Raw genomic sequence first — 25,485 nt, forward strand, 5'->3', positions numbered from 1 at the left:
GGACCCGGGACGTAGAGGTTGCAGTGAGCCAAGATCATGCCATTGCACTCCAATCTGGGCAACAGGGCAAGACTCCATCTCAAAAATAAATAAATAAATAAATAAATAAATAAATAAATAAAGTATCAACATTTTAATACTATGTTTATTACTGTCCTTTTTAAAATAATAATTTCAATTTTTATTTTAGATTCAGGGGATACATGCGCAAGTTTGTTACATGGGTATATCGTGTGATACTGAGGCTTGGGGTACAAAAGATCCCATCATCCAAGTAGTGAGCATAATACCTAACAGGTAGTTTTTCAGCTGTTGCCCTTCTCCCTCATTCCTCTCTCTAGTAGTCCCCAGTGTCTATTTTTCCCATCTTTATATCCATGTATACCCAATACTTAGCTCCCACTTATATGTGAGATGTAGTATCTGGTTTTCTGCTCCTGCAAACTTGCTCAGGATAATGGCCTCCAGCTACATCCATGTTGCTGCAAAGGGCATGATTTCATTCTTGTTATGGTTGCATAGTATTCTATGGTGTATATAACCACATTTTGTTTAAAATGGTGGTATTTCTTCAACTTCTGGTTAAATTACTTAACATTCAGGAGGACACAAATTTGTAGTAATTTAGGTATGGAAGCAAAGCTATGCTTGACCAGATTCTAAAAGCAGTCAATTTATTTTACCATCAATTACAATAAAGAAATAACATTTGTGATTTGAAATAATAAAAATCACCCAGTTAAGTAAAAATCAGTAAGAAATATTGAAGCATCTGAGTATCTGCTTATAGCGCTCTGAAAATCAGGAAGTACACCAAATATAAAAACCATTCAATTCAAGCTTCTCTTTGCCTCAATGCACATACACTTCAAGAAACTTTTCAAGATGGCAACAAACGTACTGTCTCCATCCACTTTTCCAGATTAGCACCTTTCTGTCTTTCATCCATTTTAAAACTAAAATGGAGCACTAAGACTTGAGGTAGACTGAAACAGGTTGTAGATCATGGTATTCTGGAAGACAAGGCTCCCAGTGAGATGTGTTAAAAACAAGAAAGCATTGTCTGCTGAGGAACAGTTTATAATGAACCACATAGTTTTACCAAGTATCTAATATTGCACCTCTAGATTCTCTGGCAAAGGAAAGGTGAATTCTTGCAGTGCTCCCAAGTAAAATGAAGGAAGCTAGTGGCCATTCATATCTATGTGTCTTCAAACATTATATCTGGCTAGTTATGTTTACTTTTTTGTGTGCCAGTATCAGTCAGAGTTCAACTGGAGAATCAGGACTAGGAGATAATGATAGGTAGAGAGAGACAGATAGATAGTTGATAGGTAGGTGGATACATAACAGACAAATTGCAAGGATTTACATCATTGTGGGAGATGATCAAACAATCTGTGAGAAAGTTTTCTGCACAGCTATTGCTGGAGCTTGATGTCCACAGGGCAGGTAGAACAGAAGGGAAGATGAACACAAAATGGAGCAGACCAAGCACAACCTGGACCCACATCAGTATGGACTGAGGCCCGTGTTAGTTCTTGTTGCCACTGACCAGGGTGATGTGAGATAATGCAGAAGCCAAAACCGTTTGTCATGGGGCTAACTAAGCACACACACCTGGCTAGAGATTGCCTCACGGCAATGAAGTGAGTTAGCAAGCAAGTATCATTGGTGAGCTCCTACCTTTTCCTAGTTACTCATTTATTATATTAAATTTTCCCTGTTGAAGTTACCAGCATGGTCTCTGTCTCCTAACTGGACCCTGACTGATTTATGTAGTTTCTTTATTTCAAGGTTAGATACAAATAAAAAATTCTTTCTGCAGATAAATGGATAAATAAGTGTGCATATGAATTTCTACAACATAAGCCAAAATTCTGCAACATAAAAGAACAGAAATTCACTGAATGATAGAGAAGGGGGGGGTGCTCATTTGTATTATTGATGTAATCTAGTAAACAGAAAAATAAATTTAAAAATACAAGAATAGAGAAACACATTATTCATACAAAAAAAGATCATGGCATAAAAATGAACAAAAAAGAGGGTAGGTCCCAAAATAAGTAGGTAGAGATAAAAAGGCTGTAGGTTTAAAAGAAAATGTAGCAAACTGAATATGAGTAGAAACAGGAAGAAAAATAAGAGGAATTTGGGCAATTTTTTTTTAAATGCCAAGATTTATAAATGAAAGGAGCAGAATTAAAATGTTTTATATACAGACTGAACTGATTCTGAAAAAAACTTGTTCATTGATATAATTGAGAAGTTCTTGCCAAACGCAGGTAAAAGAACAATAACGTGTTTAATAATAAAGATCACAGAAGATCAAAGATTAAATATAAAGAAACTGTTATTTTTAATGAAAACAAAATAATCAGAGACATGTTAAAATTTTTTGAGCTAAAAACTATAAAGTCTATACTGTTCTAGCAAAGAATAATTATGAGAGAGTGAAAAATAGACTTGTCCTGGAACTGGGTGCCAAATGAATACAAAATTGTAAGAGATTTGAAGAGAAACGTTTTACAATCCAAGAATCCTGAATTCAGAGGAGTTATTACTCATGTGGAAAAATCTTAGCAACACAAGTGCTTAGAAATATAAAACACATTTACCCTTTTTATAAAAAAGCACTACTTTAGCTAACTGAAAGATTAATTATAATTAAAACTCAGAAATAGGGGAAGGATAATATGAAATGACTGACTATTACAATTGAGAACAAAAAACATAGTTTTTGGAGTAGTTAAAAGTTTCAATATAAATTTGAAAATAAACTGCCCACAAGAACTTAATCTAGGAAACTGTTATTCTTATCACTTCCTTCCTCCTCATCAGTGTTAAATGAGCATATTTAGGAAAATGGAAATATGAGGGGATAAAGAAAGTAAAGCGAGCTAAGTTCAATGACTTCTCATACGTAGAGCAGATTTAAAACACAGGTATTTTCACTTTGGTAATTAGATAAATATAAGTCCAAGTGTGTTTTTGAAAATGTAGTAGTAAAAATCTAAAAGTTAAAAATAAGATGTCTTATATTCAAATCATCACCAACGGTTAAAGCAAACTAAACACAGTCATCATAGCAATAGAGAGAAAACAAAATAAATTAGCGAAGAACATGGTAAAATAACAGAAATAAAAAAGCAAGTACATCTGCTACAACATTAAGTGTCTTCTGATGTTATGACATTAAATTGTTAAAATGCCTCCATAAAAGGGAAAGAAAGTTAGATTTGCTTTTTAAAATTCTAGTGTATGAATCTTAGGAAAGACATAAAGTAAAATAACAAAAATAGTTAAAGAAAAATATAGAGTACTACATAACTTACAAGTTTTTAAAAATTGGTAATATCTCACAATAAAATAATTTAAGAAGAATGAAATTAATAAATAGATATCATTCTTAATGCTTTTGAAAAAATTAGATGGTGGAGTAAAATTAAGACAAAAGCAAAATTAAAAATAATAAGTAAATTTAAAATGTTTAATACTTCTAAGTAAAAATGCTTAAAGTTAAAAAGATGCTAATAATTTTAAAGATACAAATCATGGGAAAAGCGTCAAAAATATAATTTTGTTTAAATAGAATAAAAAGCAACGGGAAAATCTGAATGATTGGAAACATAATTTTTAAAAATTTAAAATAACGCGTATAGTAAAGATCAAAGATATTTAATTGGTATTTCTTTTTAAATCTCACATTAGAAATATATGTCATTTTAAAAAATTCATAATATAAAAATGTTTTAAAATGTCCCTTAACAGAAAATCATAAGCTCTTCTCATGTGTAAATTTGAATTGCAAAAATGTTTGGTAATGTGTTTTAAAATTTATATAAAAGAGTAAATCATGTAAAATAACCAGTTTTTCTTAACAAATACAGTGTCAATCTGATATTAGAAGACCATTATTATACTAAATCATTTCAACAGAAATTTCAATAAGAGCTAAGTTTAAATATTGATCTGCCAAATTTAATTGCTGTGTACTTCAGCAATTACTCTAGCCACTGTGATTTTCTTATTGATATTTGTAAAATGGGAATGCTATTTTATATCTTTCTTTTGACGGTAAAATTAAGAAATATTATAGCACACAAAATATGTATTAAATACTCAGTACAGGGTAAGAGCTCAACAAAAAGTTGCTGTTGTTATATATTAGACAAAAATCATCTCAATGTGTTATAAGAATTAGCCAACAAAATGAAAAAATGCCCTCCAACCAACTTAAGAAACTCAAGATTTATATCAAAAGGATATTTTATTAATATAAAAATATGTAATTTACACTAACAGTTATCATCAGCAAATTTAGGGCACTAGACTCCAGTCTTGGAAATTCAGATCAAAATTTAGATAGACACAGAACCATTGCTACTAACTTTATTTTAAAGATAGACACACTTTTCAGAGTTGCATTTACTGGTTTTTACGAGCTAAATCTATATATATTTACATTTAATTTTATTCATTTTTCTCACTCTTTGGGATAGATGTATATTACAATTACTAAGACTGCAGACAGTACCAGAAAATCACTGAGATCAGAGAATAGGGTTGTCTTGTATTTATTTCTACATAAAAAAAATAGAATACATATTTATTTAGATATTCAAGTAATATCTAATACACAAATAATAATGATAATGTAAATGTTAAATAAATTGAACATTTATATAAATAATGCATAAATACTATTAAAATTAAAACTATGTATGAGTATTGAGAGTAAGAAAATGGAAATATCTCTTGACTTACGAACTCTGTATAGAAAGAAGAATTTCAGCACAAAATACAAACAATTGAAAACAATCACATGAATATCTTAACTTGAAAAATATAATAACTGAATTTAGAATTCACTGAAATTGATTAGCAGTTGTCTAGACATAGCTAAAAAGAGTATGGATAAACTGAAAAAAAATGATTAAATAAATAATCCAGACTAGCTTGTAATGGAAAATTTAAAAAGGATAGTAGACAAAAGTGCATAAGAAACAAAGAGGGTATTATAAAAGGCCTAAAAATATGTGCACTTGTAGTCCTAGAAGGAGGACAAGAATGGAATAGAAGAAATATTTAGTGATGAGGAAATCAAATTCCAGATTCAAAAAGCACTACATATTCCAATAAGGTTTTTTCTAACATAGTGGGGGGGAAAGCACACCAAACCATAATGAAGTAAACAAAACTGAAAACAAAAGACAAAGAAAAATCCTAAAAGCTGCCAGAGAAATACAGTGTAATCTCTTCAAAGGAGGAAATAGTGTAGTCTTTTCAAAGGAGGAGCAAAGACAGCTGATAATAGAAAAAAATAGAAATCAAAAGGTAACAGTATAATCAAAATCCTAAAAGAAAATAACTTCTGAGAATTTTACGGCCAATGAAACTGTATTTCATAAATGAAGTTAAAAGAAAAATATTTTTAGACAAATCAAAACAGAAAATTCATTACCATAAACTTACTCTAAAGGAAATATTGAAGCATGTTCTTTAGTCAAAAGAAGTGATTCCATCTGGATTTATCAGGAATGCAGGAGTCATTAGAGTTATATTATAAACCACTTTATTGGTGGTATTATGAATTTCTTCTTACATTTGACAGTTTTTGCTTTATATACTTTGATGCCATATTATTCAGAGCATAGAGATGCACGGTTGTTTTATGCTCTTGTAAATTTCATCTTCTAACACTGAGTTAGATGCTCAATCCAATTAAATGCTTTTTCACTTAGAATTGTATTTGATCAGTTATTGCCATAACCACTCCTAATATTTATATAATTTATTTTTGTTCAGTCTTTTAGGGGTGGTTTGTGATGTCTCTCCAGTAAAAAAAAAAAAAAAATGTTTCTGACTTTTTAAATTACATCTTAAAAATTATGCCTTTTAATGTATTTAACCCATTCAATTTATTGTGCTTTCTGATACGTTTGACTTGTCTGTCATCTTACTGCATGTTTTCTAGTTACTATATACATTTTTCATTTTTCTATTGGTAGTTGATTGGTCAATTTATTTGATTACTTTTATAATCTTATGGGTTGGAAACTATATATGCTTCTTTTAAGATTCTACCCAAACTTTTTTACAAATACATTTATCTTTTCATATCAAGGATTAAACTATATCTACATTCTTCTCTATCAAAACAAGACATTCAGCATCCTATTTCCTACCTTCCCTAACATACTTCATTGAAATCATGTTGACATTTAGCACCAGGTTGGTTTCATTTGTTTGTATTTTCATAATGTTTCTGCCTTTTGGAGAATCTTTTTTTTTTTTTTTACACTGTATTAAAATTCAGAGTTACAATGGCAGAAAGTATTTTTCTATCCCTAATTTTTTTTTTACTCTCTCCTTTTTTTATATTACATATCCCTCTGCCTTTTGTTCAGAGACAGTGAATATGTAATTTTTAAAATGCTAGTACGTTTGAAATAGTATTTTATATTTTACGCATATGTATTGCTTTGCTTTAGCACTTCAGGACATATTTTCTTTCTCTCTCTGTATTGTGAGTTTCCTGTAAGAAGTCTGATGAGACTAGCAAGGGGCTGGCTGTTTGGTTATTCCCTTAATTCTCATAGCTTAGAAATTTCTGGAGGTCTGCTTAGCATTCTATGTGAAGGTGTGAGTTTTTATAATATCAATGCAATGTTTTATATCTTGCCTTAATTATTTCTTTCTTCCAATCTCTTTCTAACCTTGTTCTGAAGTCCCTACTAGGTGGATAATAGATATGGCTTTCCCGTTACCAGTATGTAGTAATCTTGCTTTTTTCTGATACTTTGCCTCTGATGTTTTGCTCTACCTTCTGGGATACATCCTTTTCCATCAATTTCTAACTCAGTCTTCAACCATAGCCTATTATTCTTCAGCCTTCTTATTACATTTTTAATTCTGATCATCATATTTTAATTTCTAATACATATTTTGTAGTCGTTGATTACTCTTTTTAATAGCAGTCAGGTCATATTTTGTGAATGTAAAATCCTTCAGTTTTTCCTTGAGGTGTAAATCAGATGTTTTTGTTCTTTATTTTCTATTTTTGTTTTTTTTCCTCTTACTATTATCTCTATTTCTTATTGGGTCATTGCTCCAATTTCAACTTTACTCTTGTTCATATTTTGGTCAGAAGCATCTCTGGCTGTTTCACTTCTCTGATTTCCAGGGTAGTCTCACTTTTCTTGGACCTTCTGACAATTACCCCATACTTAATTCTTCTGCTAGAGACCTCTGTGAAATTGCTGTCTCCAAGGTCAACATTTTTCTGGAGCTTTGATTGAAAGCACTGATTTCACCTCTGTAATGGGTCCCTCCTCTCTCTCTCTCTGTCTCTCTCCTCTCAAAGTTTGTTCATTGCCTTCTCTCTCCCAGGAATATCTCAATGTTTCTGACCCATTGATGATATAAGTTCCCACTCTGCCACTATTATGAATAAATTTCTTAATAACTAATTTCTATCTTGACTTTTAAGTGGGATTTTGGTAGTGAGTCATGAGAAGTAAAAACACAAGAATTTCATTAGCCAAACTGAACCAAATATTTTGATTGCTTCTTTTTCTAGAAAAGTCTTATTTACATATCACCTTCAGAATAATATATGTAAAACCGAAGTACAGTTGCTGCATTTCCTGGAAGAGAAAGCATTTTTTCTTCTGGTTAATCTTGAGGGCATAAGAAAGAAATCTAGGAATATAGGATGTACATATTTAAGTTTATCTTCAGGGTAGAGACGACTCTTACAAGAAAACATTGGAAGCTTAGATAACTTGATATCTTTGAGTTTGGGGGAGTCGAAAGTTATTTTTATTTGCTTATTTTTCCTTTGTGTGGCCAGAACTCAGTTGAATATAAATTGATGTAGTTTTTTTTGTAAAAAAAAAAAAAAAAAGACAATCAATATACTTTACTTTAGAAAATAATCTAGAACATGAATAGAAAAATATTCCTACTAGAAATAAATCAAACTATGTAGTTAAGGTTTTCTCTTTGATTTTACTCTATTTCCCACTATTTTTGGTGCAATAAGCTCCATTGTAAAAGGTTCAGCTTTCTGAAATACAAAGTGAAATTAATAGTGATATACATCGCTGGTGGAGACCCTGAGTATCAGCACCACAAATTTCATTGTCATTCACGTGGTAATCTTGTGCACTGAGGATCATCAATACAGGTACAATGATTTGGAAGCCTGGGCAAATTTAGCATGCGAGATTTTGTGCAGTCAATCAATGAGTGACAAGAAAGCTAGACCTAATAGAAAGTACCAGCAAGGAATCACTGTTACCGATATCCATCTCGTGACTACATCATGAACGCCCTTGTTAAGTCACTTAATAGGCATTACCTCTGTGAGAAGAATTAAGTGACAGAATGAAGCTGCCACAAGCCCAGGCTGGTCTAGCAGGCAACGTTGTTCACATTTTCAATTTGCAGCCTTAGTTGAAGGAAGCACTGGGACAGAGTTTCAAGCACCAGCACAACGAAACCAATTACCAACTATACCTCAGTTTTTTCTCATTGGAGTCTGCAGCATTTCAGTTCTTTGCTGTTTGCTCCTTGTTAGAATTTTCACCTAAAAGATATAAAATCATTATTTTTCTTAAGGAAATATGATACTGTATTCCTTGTTAAAAACCCTATAAGATTATTAGTTATACACTAGTGTTTTAAAATCAGAATTCAGTAGTCTCCATGCCCCTGCTGTCATAGCTAACTGTATGTGCCACTTCCACCTGAGCGTTAGCCATTTGTTCTGAGATGTCTCACAACATTCTCTACGAACTTCCATTTATCTTATGCCCTTCTAGTTTAGTTTCTTGTCTTTTCCCCTAGTATTTTGCAAAAGGAAATTTCTCCCAATAGAAAATAAGAACCGTAGCTTTGCAAAGTATCTGTACCTAGTACATGTGTGCTAAATACCTAAATGGTTATTCGCAGAGTTTTTTTGGTCCCAACAAAGTGAGAACATGCTTTAAGGATTTATATTTGGGAAGTGCAACTAGAAATTTGCATTAAACCAGCAACTATCAAATATCTAGAAAATTTGTCTTCACTATTTCAGTGTTTCAAAATATTTCAGTGTTTCACTGTATTTCACTGTTTCTGTATTTAAAGAGAACAAATAAAATATCTGCCACTGCATTATTTGCTTTTAGCATCTCTTTAAGCTTTGCCAAGAAGCATAAGGTTTATTATATTCACCACTGGCCTTTTTATGCTGGCAAACATACAAACTACATTAGAAGAACAAATTTAAGTTGAGTGAAAAAATAGCCATAGCCATAAAAGGCTCTAATAATTATTCAGTGTCAATGTTGGAAGTGATTCAAAAGAGAGAAAGAGAGATTTATTGATTCATGGCCTTCATCTTTCTTTTTCCCAAGAGTCCACAAAACTTCATCATCTTCATCCAAATATTGTTCTCAGGATTTATGTCCCTGTGTTTAATGCTTTTTTTCTTTGTGGTGTCAGAAAAGGTTTTGTAGGTTATGTTCTTTTACTTTGGAAACTCTTTTTTTCTGCAAGTTTCTTGTGCTCTTCACTTCCATTTGCTCAGAAGAACTCTCCAAGGAAATAACAGTGAAAAACAAACACAAAACAGCACTTGTGTGCTACAAAAGCCAAAAAGCGCATCAAATTTCATACTGATCTAACGCTAAAGAGCTCATCTTGGTCTATTGTGTCTCCAGTTAAATGAATGAATATTTGGATTCAAAACAGATAAATATATATGATCTGCTTTCAGTTTTCCTGCCCTACAAATGACTTTTAAAACTGTTGACAATGATGCTTTATTCACTGCAACAAGCAAGAGAGTTTGGCTCTGAACAGGGAGAACTTTGTAAAAATTAGTGCTTTGCAATAATGAGATGGACTGCCTCCATGATTCATAAATTCTATATCTCCAGGGGAGTTCAACAGCCTCTTACTGGGAAAATTGTAGAGTTAAAAGAAGATGATCATTAAGTGGCCTCTAAATCATTTCCAGTATACATTAACCATGTGTTCAGTGGGAGATGGAGAAAATAAGGACATGAAAGTTACATTTAACAGTCTCACTTCATGAATTCAGGGAATTTACCTCTAGCCCAGGAAAGACAAGTAGAAGACTAAGTTCAATGCTAATATCACTGGTACTGACCAATGTTCTAAGGATCTGAGAGGCAGGCAATATTAATAAGAAGTAAAGCAATCGGGTTAGGCTTCAAATAGAAGCTAGAACATTTACAGGTGCAATGAAAAATAGTATGGATTAGTTGGGCAGAATAGATGAAGCCATATTCCAGGTAGACCAACACCAACGACCAGGAAAAGAGAAAGAAGTGAGCATTGTGTTCAAAAAACCTGTTGGGGTGCATGGGAAGACAGATTCCATGACTTATATTTACTCCTATTATATCATTCTGTTATTCTGGCTTTTTATTTGTTTTTGTTTTTGTTTTGAGACAGGGTCACATTATGTTACCCAGGCTGGTCTCAAACTCCTGGGCTCAAGTAAGTGATCCTCCTGACTTGGTCACCCAAAACAGGTGTGAACAGCTACTCCTGACCTCATATGATTCTAATATTAGCAAACATAAAATTGACACCATTTTGAAACACTCAAATTTGGGGGCTTTCCCAAAGCATTGTATTTAGAGCTAACATCCTTCTGTATTCTCCTCTTTAAGTCCCACCTCCCAGGTCTCATTTTGTAAAGGATGGAACTATTGCTGTTCATGAAAGTTAATTAATGTCTAAGCAGAAGTTGCTAAGAAGATTCCTATGTCAGTTTGCCTGTCATTTTTATTGCATAATTATGTACAAAAAGGTTGACAACATGATTGAGCACAGGCCAGGCAAAAACAAAAATATTTGTTGAATGGGTGAATAAATGATGTGATTTTACAGTGTTTACATAAGGAAGTGTTTGCTCTTAAAGCTTCAAATCCCCCTAAATAAATATGATCAAAACACAATAGCAATTATCTACTATCATTCCTTGTTATTTGAAGGATTAATTAGCTACAAAATGCTACATTGATATTTCAAATACAGGAAAAATACTGCACATCCTATTATGGTTTGCAGTGCTCTTTTCCAGCTTAAAAAATAGTATTTTTAACTGGTTTTTGAAATCATATTTTGCAGGCCACAAATTGGTGTTAGTTTACATATAAGCCAGACATCCAATGCTGACTTCAGAGGTTAACTATTGAAGGGTGAGTCAATAGAAGCCTGCATGTAAGAACATTATAATAAACAGCAAGTCACAGAGATCATATTCTCATTAGGAAAACTTCCATCTCTTTAAAATTTCTGTGAAAGATTATTTGGAGTAACCTGTGAAATCATAACGGGGAAAAACAAACCAGGATTTGGCTGACATTTACAGCAAAATAGAATTCTTCATCACAACTGGAGGGTGTATAATGAGTGGGTGTTTTAGAGTAGACAATGGAGGGAGTTCTTCAAGTCTGTTTTACATGAGTTAATGTTGGCAGGTAATGTCCTTATTGCTGCCACTGTTTTGTTAAGAAGGAAGAATGTGGTGTAAATCCCCTTAAAATTAAAAATAAGGCACCAACCCTCCCACCGCCCAACATGAGTTCATTCCACTAAAATGACTTCTTTTAGAATAGTTAAAGAAGGTCTGAGACCCACACCTTTCTCCACCCAATTACTGGAAGTCTTTCATTTTTTTTTTCCTCTGCGGGCTTCATGGTGACAGCCCTAGAGTGGAATGTGGATGCCTTTGCTATAACCTAAGTAATGAATCATACCAACTTTGTGAATAATGCCCACACTTAATATGAGGCAGAGGCAAACAAGTCAAGAAAACCAGTGTAAAGATAATTTTGGCTAAATCAGACGAGATTATTTACCATCAATATTTGAAATCAAATGCATCCCAGAATCCATGGTGAAAAGTGTATGCTGTCCTCAGAACTGCAGTTAGACTTGGAATCCAAAACAAGTCCTTGTATTTCTAAATCAAAGCAGTTGTTACGTCATGTACTTCATTTTAGCAAGTATCATGTTAGTTCCAATTAGGAGATCATAAGCTGATACTGAAAACATGAGAGACAGTGATCAATGGTTTTTGGAGTGAAAAACAAAATCCTTTATACCACAAGCTGCTATTTGAAAGCCACCCCTGAAGAAGCAGCCAAAGGACACAGTAAAGAAAAGCAACTTGCCTTTCAAAACAAATGCAATGAATCTCATCCAGTGCATTTTAAAGAGCTAAAAAAGCTTAATAATGATCTCTGCAGTAATTCAAATTTTACCAATTTTAGGCAAAAATATTTTGATGCTAAAGTGAATAGTGTACTACTTTTACAAAACGTATATAACAAAAGCAGCGATACGTGCATCCTGGCTTTCATTTGAAATGTAGTCTCAAGGGGCAACTCTGGCTTTAAATACTTAGCCCACTCTACTTTCAATAATGATTATAAAAATACAAAGTAAATGTCTGGAGAGGAACAGTAATTTATTTCTGGTTTCTAGTTTTCATCTTTTTCAGACTTGGATGGGTTGATCGATTCTTGAGCTCTTATAATTCTAGGAACTATAAAGAACATGAAAAAGTGGTCAAGAAGCCAAAGGAGAGAATGTAAGCTATTCCCTCTGTGCCATACTCTCTGTTTCACTCTGTCCTTGTGGGCATTTTTATCAACCTGAAGAGGGTATTTGCATGTTAGTTTGTCTTAGGGAGCCTTAGACCATCTCATTTAATGGGTTCAGAAGTCCTCTAAAACAGCAGTCCCCGACCTTTTAGGCACCAGGGACTGTTTTTGTGGAAGATGATTTTTTCATGGATGCTGGGTTGGGGGTGGTTTCAGAATGAAACTGTTCCACCTCCAATCACCAGGAATTAGATTTGCATAAAGAGTGTGCAACCAAGATCTCTCACATGCACAGTTCACAACAGGGTTTGCCCTCTTGTGAGAATCTAATACCACTGCTGATCTGACCAGTGGCTGAGCTCAGGCGGTAATGCTTGGCTGTCACTCACCTCCTGCTGTGTGGCCTGGTTCCTAATAGGCTACCTAATCAGTACCAGTCTGTGGCCTGGGATTTGGGGACCCCTGCTCTAGAACAACCATCACTAATAATGACTATCATTTATTGGGCCCTTAATCTGTTCCAAGAAACATCTAAGCAGTATATATGCATTGTTGCATTTATTTTCATAAGAACTCTAAGAAGTGGATCTTATTATTATCCTCAGTTGATGATAAGAAAATAGTATTAGAATTCTTGGCCAGGCACGGTGGCTCACACCTGTAATCCCAGCTCTTTGGGAGGCCAAGGCATGCAGATCACGAGGTCAAGATGGAGACCATCCTGGCTAACACGGTGAAACCCCGTCTCTACTGAAAATACAAAAAAAAAATTAGCCAGGCGTGGTGGCAGGCACCTGTAGTCCCAGCTACTCGGGAGGCTGAGGCAGGAGACTGGCGTGAACCCGGGAGGCGGAGCTTGCAATGAGCGGAGACTCAAACCCAGGTCCATCTGATTTGAGAGTCCACAGCTTTAACTACTACAAGATATTGTCTATATATGCTGCTACAGTATTTGATTGCTAAAGGTAAACACAAAAATGACACATGAGAAAAGTTTACTTTAAAACCAAGGCTGTATTTGAGGAGATAAAGATAGTCAAACTTGACTAGGGTGAAAGTGGTATGTAGTAATACCTAGAAGAAAGAGCAAAAGGAAAAAAAAAGTATTGGTATCTAAAACAGAAAATGATTAATTTAACATGTAGGACTGTAAAAACTGGTCATAATGTGCACTGGAAGTCACCACAAGGGACCTAATGAGGAATCTAACAAAGTAACTCGCTGATCTACCAGCCCCAGGCTCCAGAGGATGATGAGCTAATACCTTTGGAGGCCGATACCCCAGTCACCCCGGGGAGAAACCACTTCTAAATGTGAAGTGGGATGCAGGTAGCCTCCACCAAAAGGATATTAGATTAGAAAAAAGAGACTAAAAGCAAAGATAATCAGTACATATAGGACTAGATGAATTCAAGTGTGAATGGAATTGAAAACCAGACCAAGTTGCTGGAGAGAGAGCAGCTTAAAGTGGAAATCACTGTGAAATAGTCAAATCCTGGGACTCTGAGAAATGCTAGAAAAATGAGTTACAGATTGTCATTTAGCCACTTGTATTAAAGCTGAAGAGTAGCTCTAGGGATTAGAACAGAGTCATTTCTATGCTGTTTAAACTAATTTATTCTTTATAAGAACCAGAATAAGTAAGAAAGTGGGTTGGAAAGAATTGGTTCAAGAAACTCTTCTTGAGAGAGCACATTTCTGAGCACTGTGGGCTATGATAAAATGAATGAGTCATAGTCTATCTTCAAGAGGTCCCCACTCCAGTAAGAAAGGTATGGCCAGATACACAAATCACTCTTCAGGACATAATGGAGAAAGGCACAGAGAGGTAAAAAGTGTAACAGGTGCTCAGATTTCCTTGCCAAGGGGACAGGAAGGTGACATTAAAGGACTGATATTTTAGGTGTGCTTGAAAGAGAGTGACTGATTCAGGTGACGGAGATAACAAGATAACTTCCAGGAAGAAGAAATCAATAAAGGCTGGAACACTAGAAAGTGCAGGTATCTTGAGGGAATTGGAGATTGTGTGTGTGTGTTGGGGGTGGCAGCGGAGGGGTGGGGGAGGTTAGACATGGTCTCATTCTATCACCCAGGCTGCAGTGCGGTAGCACGATCTAACTCACTGCAGCCTGAACCAGCCTGTAGCTGGGACTACAGGCACACACCACCACACCTGGCTAATTTTTGTATTTTTTTGTAGAGACAGGATTTTGCCACATTACCCAGGCTGGTCTGCAACTCCTGGCCTCAAATGATCTGCCTGCCTTGGCCTCCCAAAGTGCTGGGATTACAGGCGTAAGCCACTGGGCCCAGTCAGGAATGGAGATTCTAAGAACATAAAATACATGTGGGAAAAAGCAATTAGGATTGAAAGAGCAAAATATGAATTATCTGAAAGGGTCTTAAATGCTAACTTAAGGAATTTGGACTTCCTCTGGCAAATAATAGTCTTAAATCTTTCCATAGAAGAAACAAGTTTTACAGAGAACAGCAGAATACAAATCATACTTGCAGCTAATTAAAGTAACCAAGACTTGTGCTTTTCAAATAAAAAACACAATGTTGGGTATTTTGATCTGCATGAGTGTAAGAAATCTAAACAGATCTCAGTGTATGAAAAGTAGGGAATACTGAGCAGCAAGGTTAAGATTTTAAGAAATTTAAGTTGAAAAATACATCAATGAAACCTGAAGTGCATTACATAATATATAAAATTCAATGTCATGTAAAGTGTAGGTTTAGAGAATGATGAAAAATATTTAGTATTAAATGGAACTCCCCTCCCAAAAAGGTGAAGGAAATTGTTTTTCATCTAGTTACAGGAAACTAGGATATATTATTGAGTGGCAAGAATGTCAAAGCAAACACAAGTAAAGTTGTAGCCCAAATTGGATCTTCACTGTGTATGTGAAGAAAAGACCAGCAGCTCTATTTTAGAAGTGTCTATGAGTGTATGGGGGTGTTCATATGTGTATGTAAATATACACACCCACAAAGCACATTTCTCCATATGCCAGGATTGCTTTATTATGTAACAATCGTCTTTCTGCAGACAAACAGCATGCAGGAAATGGAAACCAGATGTTTAATTAAGTTCAGCCAAGGAAAGACTTCCATAAGCAATTATTTTGATCATTTATACATAAGACAATATTGTCACCTACAAGATAAGACTTGAAGTTCATTGGTTTAAAAAATTGTATGCTCATACAAGTTAAGAAACTAACTTGAGAGTTTTCTTCATCATTGGCCTAAGGAAACTATCATCAGTATTGTCATTTAAAATTTTATGCAGTAACAACTGTAAATAAACATTTTTTATGTATATGCCAGATGTAATGTGAGCTTTGCTATAACCACTTCATAGTTTAAAACCAGGGACCTATAATTAAATTTAAACCTTAACTAACATTCTTCAAATTGAAGTTCAAATCTTGCAAATGCTTAATTCAGAAATAGCTCAATTTCCTTCTTCAGATTTGTTAGGAATGCGAAAGATGAGAGTACGTATAAATTCTCATCAGTAGTACCTTATTTTTCTGTAGCAATATTATATTGTCTTCATGTATCCTTAAGAACTGTAACTTAAGCTAATGCAACTCTGTCTTTATCCAAGTAACTTGATATGTGAAAGTTATACTGGTTTCATGTATAACTCATTGTCTCCATATGTTAGGGGACACTATTCTGTCCTAGTCCATATAGAGAGAAAGTAGACAGACCAAAGCCTAGGCATAGTAAACCACTAGAAAGTGTCAAGATCAACTAGCAAGAAAAGCTGTGGTTGAGCAGTCAAGGGACCTATCTTATGAGGAAAAAAAAAAAAAAATGGTGGGTTCTTGGTCTTGCTGACTTCAAGTATGAAGCTGCGGACCCTGGCGGTGAGTGTTACAGTTCTTAAAGATGGTGTGTCCAGAGTTTGGTCCTTCAGATGTTCAGATAAGCCTGGAGTTTCTTCCTTCTGGTGGGTTCGTGGTCTCGCTGGTCTCAGGAGTGAAGCTGCAGACCTTCCCGGTCAGTGTTACAGCTCATAAAGGCAGCGTGGACCCAAAAGTGAGCAGCAGCAAGATTTATTGCACAGAGCAAAAGAACAAAGCTTCCACAGTGTGGAAGGAGACCCGCCGGTTGCCACCACTGGCTCCGGCAGCCTGCTTTTATTCCCTTGTCTGACCTCACCCACATCCTGCTGATTGGTCCGTTTTGACAGAGTGCTGATTGGTGCATCTACAATCCCTGAGCTAGACACAGAGTGCTGACTGGTGCATTTACAATCCTTTGGCTAGACATAAAAGTTATCCAAGTCCCCACCCCAATCACCAGCCCAGCTCACTTTGCCTAGTGGATCTCCCCCACCCCCACTGGAGCTGTCTGCCAGTCCCGTGCCAGGCGCCCGCACTCCTCAGCCCTTGGGCGGTGGATGGGACCAGGCACCACCGAGCATTTGGGGAGGCTCAGGCCTAGCGGGAGCCTATGGCAGAGGGGGGTCTCGGGCATGGCGGGCTGCAGGTCTGGAGCCCTGCCCCGCGGGGAGGCAACTGAGGCCCGGAGAGAATTCGAGCACGGTGCGGGTGGACCGGCACTGCTGTGGGACCCGGCGCACCCTCCAAGCAACTGCTGGCCAGGGTGCTAAGCCCTTTACTGCTCGGAGTCTGCAGCACCGGCTGGCCGCTCTGAGTGCAGGGCCCACCGAGCCCGTGCCCACTTGGAACTCTTGTCAGCAGCCTCGGTTCCCGCCTGCCCCTCTGGTTCCACACCTCCCCGCAAGCAGAGGGAGCCAGCTCCAGCCTCGGTCAGCCCAGAGAGGGACTCCCACAGTGCAGCAGGGGGCTGAAGGGCTCCTCAAGCGCGGCCAGAGTGGGCGCCGAGGCTGAGCAGGCACTGAGAGCAAGCGAGGGCTGCCAGCATGCTGTCACCTCTCAATACAGTGAAAGACAATGTGACTGGGATCTAGGCTTAGGGTGAGTACCTGTTCTGGTTTGCTCAAGACGGTCTCAGTTTTAACCCGAAGTACCCATGCTCCCGAAAAAAACCCTCCCTGGATTTCAGCAACAGGTGTGGAAGTTTGGGAGAAAAACATAATACCTATATACAAAGGTACAAATGATAGGGTCTGCAGCATAACAGTTTATAGTATCAAACGGACAAAAACATATGCAGAAAAGAATCTGGGCATAAGCATAGTGAAAAAGAAATGTGAAAACACACATGGAGACTGAATTTTGAAAGCTTAAAATGAGATTGGCAAATACTTTTAAATTAACGGTTTTTGTCTCCCCCAAAGATACAATACTAAGTCAAAAATGGCTTGGGCATAACACCCCAATGAACAGAGATTGTCATAGCATTCCCTTGATTGCTCTATGAAACTGAGTAATGTTATGTTTACTGATTCAGAGATTGCAATTAAAATATTAGCAAGGTTGGGTGCAATGGCTCATGCCTGTAATCCCAGTGCTTTGGGAGGCCAAGGCAGGAGGATCGTTTGTGTCCAGAAGTTCAAAACCAGCCTAGTCGACATAGCAAGACCCCCATCTCTACAAAAATTTAAAAATTATCTAAGCCTGGTGGCACATACCTACAATCTTAGCTACTGGGGGAGCTGCAGCAGGAGGATGACTTGAGCCCAGGGTTTCGAGGCTGCAGTGAGCTATACTCACACCACTGCACTCCAACCTGGATGACAGAGCAAAACCTTGTCGCAAAATAAATACATAAATAAAAAAAAATCTTATGAGCAAACCGAAGGGAATATTTTAACAATGGATGTGTTGGCCCCTTACAGCACAGCTCAGATTGTGTCATATATCTTACCAACAATCAGGTTTTCTGCAGTACACCAAGTGATACGTTAGATCACAGCAACAAGCAACAAAAAAAAAATGTTTCTTTTAGTTATTTCACTTTGATTTGAACAGTGGAGTTTCAAATCATCTTGATTTCTGTAAAGATTTTAGTGAAGTAGCAGAAAAGCTAAAACAACAGATAGTTCATCCAAATACAAACTAAACTTTGCTCATCTATCTGCATATTTGACAGATACGACAAACATAAATTTTGGCAGTTTCCATGTAGTTTATCAAGTTTTCTTGTCAAAGAAAATTAACCTAATTTAATTTTTATCAAAATTTAATCTAAGTGTTGTATGCAAGATACACAGAATGTTGCAGGTAAGATCTGCAGTGTTAATATAACACTTTAAAAGGGTTGTGATTTGCTTACCTGTGATATTAAAGTTTGCGTAATGAAAGTTTTCAGTCGTTTCTTTAAACTGCATAGAAACAATTAATACAATTTTGACTCAATAGAAATGGAAGGAGATAGCTTTGCTGTTCATGGCCCTACAGGAAGGCTTGTGGCTAAACATAGAAAAGATGTTAAAATGTGGATATGTTGTAAAATTATATTTTCAAAATATGAGCAAGAATAATGTCCTTCTCTAATTTAGAAACACATTGAGAGCAAGAATGCAGAAAAAGAGTGTAGTGAAACGTAAATGTATATGCTGTATCTCCAAAACCGTGTGTTGATATCTGAAGACAGCATAAGGAGCTTAAAACAGACTTGACCTGTGTTATTCAGTATTGCCTGTAGGCTGCTAAAGTCATGCAGCAAAGCATTGCTTGTTTTGTGGAAGAACAGACTGCTTCAGAACACACACAGAAAATATCTGTCACTAGCAAAGAGCAGCCAAAATAAATAGAACTCTCTTAATTTCTTTACTAAAACTCCAACTTCAATTTTACAAGTTCAAATTACCGATATACTTTTAAACCATTTTCCATGAGAAAGAAAAGTCTAAATTAGGATGACATTCAGTGTGGCTCCTGGTGTTTAAAAATAACAAACGTTTTAGAAAAGGAGAGCCTCTGTGATGAATTTGTGGATGCAAAGGACCAACAAAAACTGATCCCAAAACACGATGGAGATACAAAGTAGAAGGACATTTTTGGAGATCTGGAAACTAATTTTAGGCAAGTCTAAATACCTGCTGATGCTATTAGGTCAGCTGCTAAGTATTTCGTGCTCAAATACTTTTTTTGAGAGGCTATTTAACTTGATGTCATCACATTGGAAGCACATCAGGAATCAGTGTAATCAGGGCTTGATAAGAACAGAGCTGCAAGTCAAAGGGCGTTTTATTTTTGACTGGATTCAATTTTACCCTTACAGGAAAGATAATAAAAATGTCCTGGGCTACAAGCAGTTCAGAGAGGCAATATTAAGAGAGAAAACTGAAATAGAAATATCCTATTGTATCGTGAGTATAAAAAGCTATTAAATATTATTATACTTTTCTCGTACATATTATTTATTGGTAAATTCTACTACTAATTACTACTAATTGCCACTGTTAACTACTATAATTGTTGATTTGTTTAAATCATAGCATTAATGTAATAGGAAAGAAAATAATAAGACATAATTTCAAATAAATACCCATTTTAATAACACACATGGTCATAATTCCCAATTATATTATATTATATTGTTATGTTCTTTTTGTTTGGTATGGCCAGGTCTCAGACCAGCTCTCTAACAAGTTAGTCACCCTATACCTAAGTCTGAATTCTGGTTCTGCCAAGCACTGTAGCCTTGGATACATCACTTAACATTCTTCAGCCCAATATGCCTCAATCTTCCAAAATAATTATAAACAGTAATAAGCTTTGAGACATTGTCATGATGGAAATGATCAGTGCATGTCAGCTCTTTCACTATGCTTGCCCCACCTGAAACTGTCAATCCATAGTCAGGTCTTCGAAGGGATTTTATTTTCCTTTATAAGGTCTTATCTTTTGTTAGTTCTGTGGCCTCAGGATCCTGTTACTTGGACCTATTCAAGCCCTTCTTTCTCAAGGCCTTATAAGGCCCTGGGTGCAGAATGTAAAGCTGAGTCATTTCTGATCCCTTCTCTGTCAATTCTTGAGTCCATTTGCACAGTTAAATTGCCTAATTCAATGATTCTTTATTTTTTTTAAAAAAGCATTTCAGAGTACTTTTCGTTCATATCAGTTGCTTTCAGGAAAATCCCTATAATCTACTTCTGATTCCACCACTTTGGTTAGAGGAGGTTTGCTCACTGCTGTAAACCAAAGCCAGGTACAAGGCTACCTACACATCACAAGAGAGAGAGCACTGAAGCCTGGGAAATGCTGAATGGCTTCTCTTCAGGAAAAGCAGTGATTTGAAGGAAGACTATTTGAAATATGGCCTTTTGTTTCTTGCCCTAAGTCAGCTAGCAAGAAATATTTCTAAGAGGAGAAACAGGAAAATACCAAATAGAGAGCTTGTCAGTTTGTTTCCTAAAGGGATAATTTTCTAGTGGCATCGTGCCAGGAAGCTGGTTGTTCCCATAGTCCTTTCCCACCCCCCTAAACATAGTTACAGACTATGTGTAGGGTCAGTACAAACTGTGATCAGACACAGAAGCCAAACTGGAGAGAATGTGATGTTCGGTTTGTGGTCAGTGTGACCATGAGGCCAGACTGATTGGTGGTGCCAGGAGGTTCAGTGTGGTGTAATCAGAGGCAGACAAGGATGTGACCAATGTAATCATCTGCTTTATGACTCTCAGGCCAACGTGGGGTCTGTAGAGGATGAGGTAGCCTGAACCCTCTCTGCAGGGAAAAAAAAGCAACCAAACTTTGGACATCAGAGTGCACTGCACAATAACAGAATCCACAGAAAAAATAACTGGAACAAAAAAATATATAATGCAAAAAAAAATGGCTAGAAAGAAAAGAGTACCTTACAAATTACCAACCCATGCATTCCTCCAAATTTAGACATGAACACATAAATGGAAAATCCTGGGATGCAGGGATATAGGGAAATCCTTAGAATGTAAGTCACTGTTCAGTAAGAAAAGGCACTTTCCTCCAGAAGCCTTGGCACAAGGTTTTATGGGACCAATGGCTGCAAGTCTCACTGGCCAGGAAATGAACATATGTTAAATTATGTATTTTTGATGACTTAAACCCTCAGGCCTTAGAATGCGAAGTTTTGAGATGCGAAATAAAGATTAGAGTCTCAGTCTATGAGAGACCAGATGATTACTCTTGGCTCTTGACGCAAGCTGCTGCCTTGCGTATTCTGTTGGTGGTGGGGAGGGTGGGGGACAACGATGGGGAGGTATGTATGGGATTTAAAAGAGTTAAACATCAGGAGCTGGGGATTAAGTAATCCAAGCATGGAACACCTTTGTTTGAATTTAGTCATGCGAAAGAAGAACTATGTTTGAATAAAATCTTGTAATGGAGTTTCAAACTCTAGAGGACTAATATTGTCAGATAGTGTAGGGTCAGAGATATGATTTTGCTCTGTGTCCCCAACCAAATCTAATCTTGTAGCTCCCATAATTCCTACATGTTGTGGGAGGGACCTGGTGGGAGATGATTGAATCATGGGGTTGGGTGTTTCCTGTGCTGTTCTCATGATAGTGAATGGGTCTCATGAGATCTTACGGTTTTAAACATGGGGGTTTCCCTGCACAAACTCTCTCTTTGCCTGTTGTCATCTATGTAAGATGTGACTTGCTATTCCTTACCTTCCACCATGATTGTGAGGCCTCCCTAGCCATGTGGGACTGTAAGCCCAATAAACCTTTTTCCTGCAGAAATCACCCAGCAGCATGAAAATGGACTAATACAGTGAGTTTCACTTTGTGGCAGCAGCAAGAGGCAGGTACAGTAATAGACTAATAAATAACCACAACACTAGCCTGAACTGAGTGTGGAAGGCAGTTGACTACTTCATTTTCCAATTTGGGACTGTATAAGACTTTAGGCTGCATGAAAACTCCAGGGAGAAAGGGAGAGACTGGAATTCTTGCCATCAAGGTTAGGTATTAAATCAATGAATTAAACTGAAAATTAGTAGAGGCCAGACTATACTTTCAGCCCATGTTATAGAGTATACATTCAGCCTGCAACAAGTAAGAATTATTTATAGAGGAATGTACATTTCTTACAAGCCAGGTTTTAGATATTCCTAAAACCTCCTAGTACTATTCCACTAGAATATAACTTCCATGAGGGTGAAGAATTCAGTGGCATGTTCTCAAAACTTGGGAATATAGCAGGCTGTTAATGAGTATTTATTGTATAAGTGAATAAAAGGTATATTGATTATAATATTTTGAGCTTCTTAAATACTAATTAAATAGATGGATCATTACAAGTTATGGAGAAAAATACAAACACATGATTTGTTTTCATAGCAGAAATAATAAAATATTTTAGGTTCATCTAAGTGTAAGTTAGAAAATTAAACATAACTGAATTGAATTTACATAAACATTCCTTGGGTGCTTATATTATGTGAGATACTGTGCTAAATATTTAATTGAATGAGCAAGTTCCTGTTCTTAAGCCATCTAGTGAAGAAATACAATTGAAGGAAATATTACTGTTCACTCTAACAGAGAGATATCTGGAAAGTGTTCTGGAAGACTGCAGGGACTAATGTAAAGCAAACGTAAATGAAGGAGCCTAGGACAGGATCCATGGAAATATGACTTAGCTGACTTTTAAACCATGTGACAAAAACATAGCAAAGAACAGAAAAATATTTAAACAAAGACAAAATAAATTCAAACCATGAGTAGACCGAGCATCTAGTGTTTTAGTTTGATGTGGCTAGAGAAAAGTGTGCAAGAAGGGCATCAGTCAGAAGAGAACCCTTGGAGATTCCATGTCTGTATAATCTATATATATGATTACATATAAGTTGCACATCATATAGATGTTGTACATCATATATATTATACATCATTATGTCATTTTATATATATATATATGTTGTACACCATTATATCATATATATATCAGGTGTTCCTCAGTTTCTGCGGGGGATCTGTTTTAGAACCACCACCACCACCCCACCTTGGCTATCAAAATTCTCAGATGCTCAAGTCCCTTATATAAAAGGGTGTGGTGTTTGCAAATAACCTACACACATCCTTCTGTATACTTCATTATCTCTACATTACCTATAATAGCTAATACAATGTAAATGCTATGTAAATAGTTGTTATACTGTATTGTTTAGGGAATAATGACAAGGAAAAAGAGGTATACATGTGTTTAGTACAGACACAACCATCCTTTTTTTTCCTCAGTTTTTTCAATTCATGGTTGTTTGAACTCACAGATGTAGAGGACTGGTGTGTGTGAGCACAATTTATTGTAGAGATTTGACCTTATGCACGTGTGGAAAATAATGAAGTCATGTCTGCAGTGCTGCTGTCTTTACTGGCAGAGCGTTTTTTATCTTTTCTGTCACTGGAGCCCCACTGTTCCATCCCGCGTGCTGGCCTTAGTCTGCAGCTGGATTAGGCCTCATTCAGTCACCCCATCTTTTTCCTCTCTCTTAGTTGCTCATGAATTTGCCCCAGTTTTATTCTCTCCAATCCCTGCTCCTGTTTCTCCACTTTTCCAGCCCATAATGCCACTTCTTTGAGTCTGCTGCTATTGGGAGGGGTTCTCATCATTCTCAGTTCTTTATGAACAGACACAGTTGTTCCTAAGAAACTTGGAATATATTTTGCCCAGAACAAAATTTGAAGGAAGACATCTGAGTCAAACACATTTATTCCCACTAGTAATCATTAGCATATTCAGATAGGTATATGTGTTTCAGGTTTGTGATATAGTAGGAAGAAGAATACCCTGCTTTGTTAAGGTGCTTGTCTCTATACCCAGCACCAAATCCCTTCCAGTCTCCCGCCAGCCCCGCTGAGTCTTAGTTCCAATACTAATGGCCTATTATTTACCCCCAAACTCCCTTACATCTATTCAGTCAGTCCTTCAGGGAGCCCTTGGTTCCCAAAGCAAGCAGATACGCAGCTTAATCCAGGTCCCAGAATGACTCACCATCTACCAAACTATCAGACCTTCAATACACATGTGTTTCCATTTCCATTGGCCCCCTAAGCCTTTATTCCACTAACCAGAGTCCCACTATGAAAGTAAAAAGCATACTATATTTTATATATGAACACTAAATTTCAAAACGTGTGGACTTTTAGAGTTCCCTTCTTGAACTTTGGTAAAACAGCTTTATTTACCTCCTTCTTCCATTTACTTTTGAAATGCCAGCCATTCAAGATTAACTTTAAGCAAATTAATTTCCCTGTTATTACTTTTGTTGCTGTTTTTCCTTCTTTTTATATTTCTGTATTGTGTTCTTTTAATTAATATTGTCTTCCAGTATTTTTGTGGCAAATGTAATCTAGCTAGGAAACATAGGTAGCGGAAATCTGGAAAAACGTGTCTCATATTCTCGCAAGCTTTTGTACCAACTTTCTCATAATGCCATTCATTCCTGTAATCTTTTTGAAGATATATAAACCAATAGGTGAAAAAACTAAAACGCTAATGCAGATTTGTATTTTGTTACTAACAGATGGGAATGGTGGTATTTTGAGAATGGAGCCAAAATCTGAGGACAGATTAAAACAAACATAAGTTTCATAACAAAAATGAGTGATGTCATGAAATTTTGGAATTGAAGGAAATTTCAATTTAGTGCAGTCATTCACTGTATGAAGAATTCTCTCTTCAGCATATGAGAGACTTAATGACAAATCAATATTTTATATGAAAGAACTGTATTGAAGATAGCCTGAATTAATTGATTTATTAACTCCAGTTATTTTGCCCATGAAGTCCATTTTATATATTTTCTGAATAATTTTTCTGGACCTTACAATGAGATGTCAGTACGACAAAATATGTGCACACACATGTATACACCCACACCCGCTCTTCAGTAGACTTACCTGTAGTCAATAAAATGTGCTTTTTAAAACCAAAAAGTAATCTGTTTAAAGATAAAATTCTTAACTTTCTCT

At 36.2% G+C, this 25,485-nt stretch overlaps 1 long non-coding RNA gene across 1 annotated transcript in view; it reads right to left on the bottom strand.

Annotated features, from left to right (window-relative positions):
• LOC105537004 overlaps nt 1-25,485 on the bottom strand; it is a 190,676-nt gene that overhangs the window by 146,464 nt on the left and 18,727 nt on the right. Inside the window, exon 2 of the long non-coding RNA XR_001005656.1 lies at nt 8,366-8,593. This is a non-coding gene — a long non-coding RNA (uncharacterized LOC105537004). The remainder of the gene's footprint in view (nt 1-8,365; nt 8,594-25,485) is intronic.

Source organism: Mandrillus leucophaeus, unplaced genomic scaffold (assembly GCF_000951045.1).
Source record: "Mandrillus leucophaeus isolate KB7577 unplaced genomic scaffold, Mleu.le_1.0 Scaffold167, whole genome shotgun sequence".
NCBI lineage: Eukaryota > Metazoa > Chordata > Mammalia > Primates > Cercopithecidae > Mandrillus > Mandrillus leucophaeus.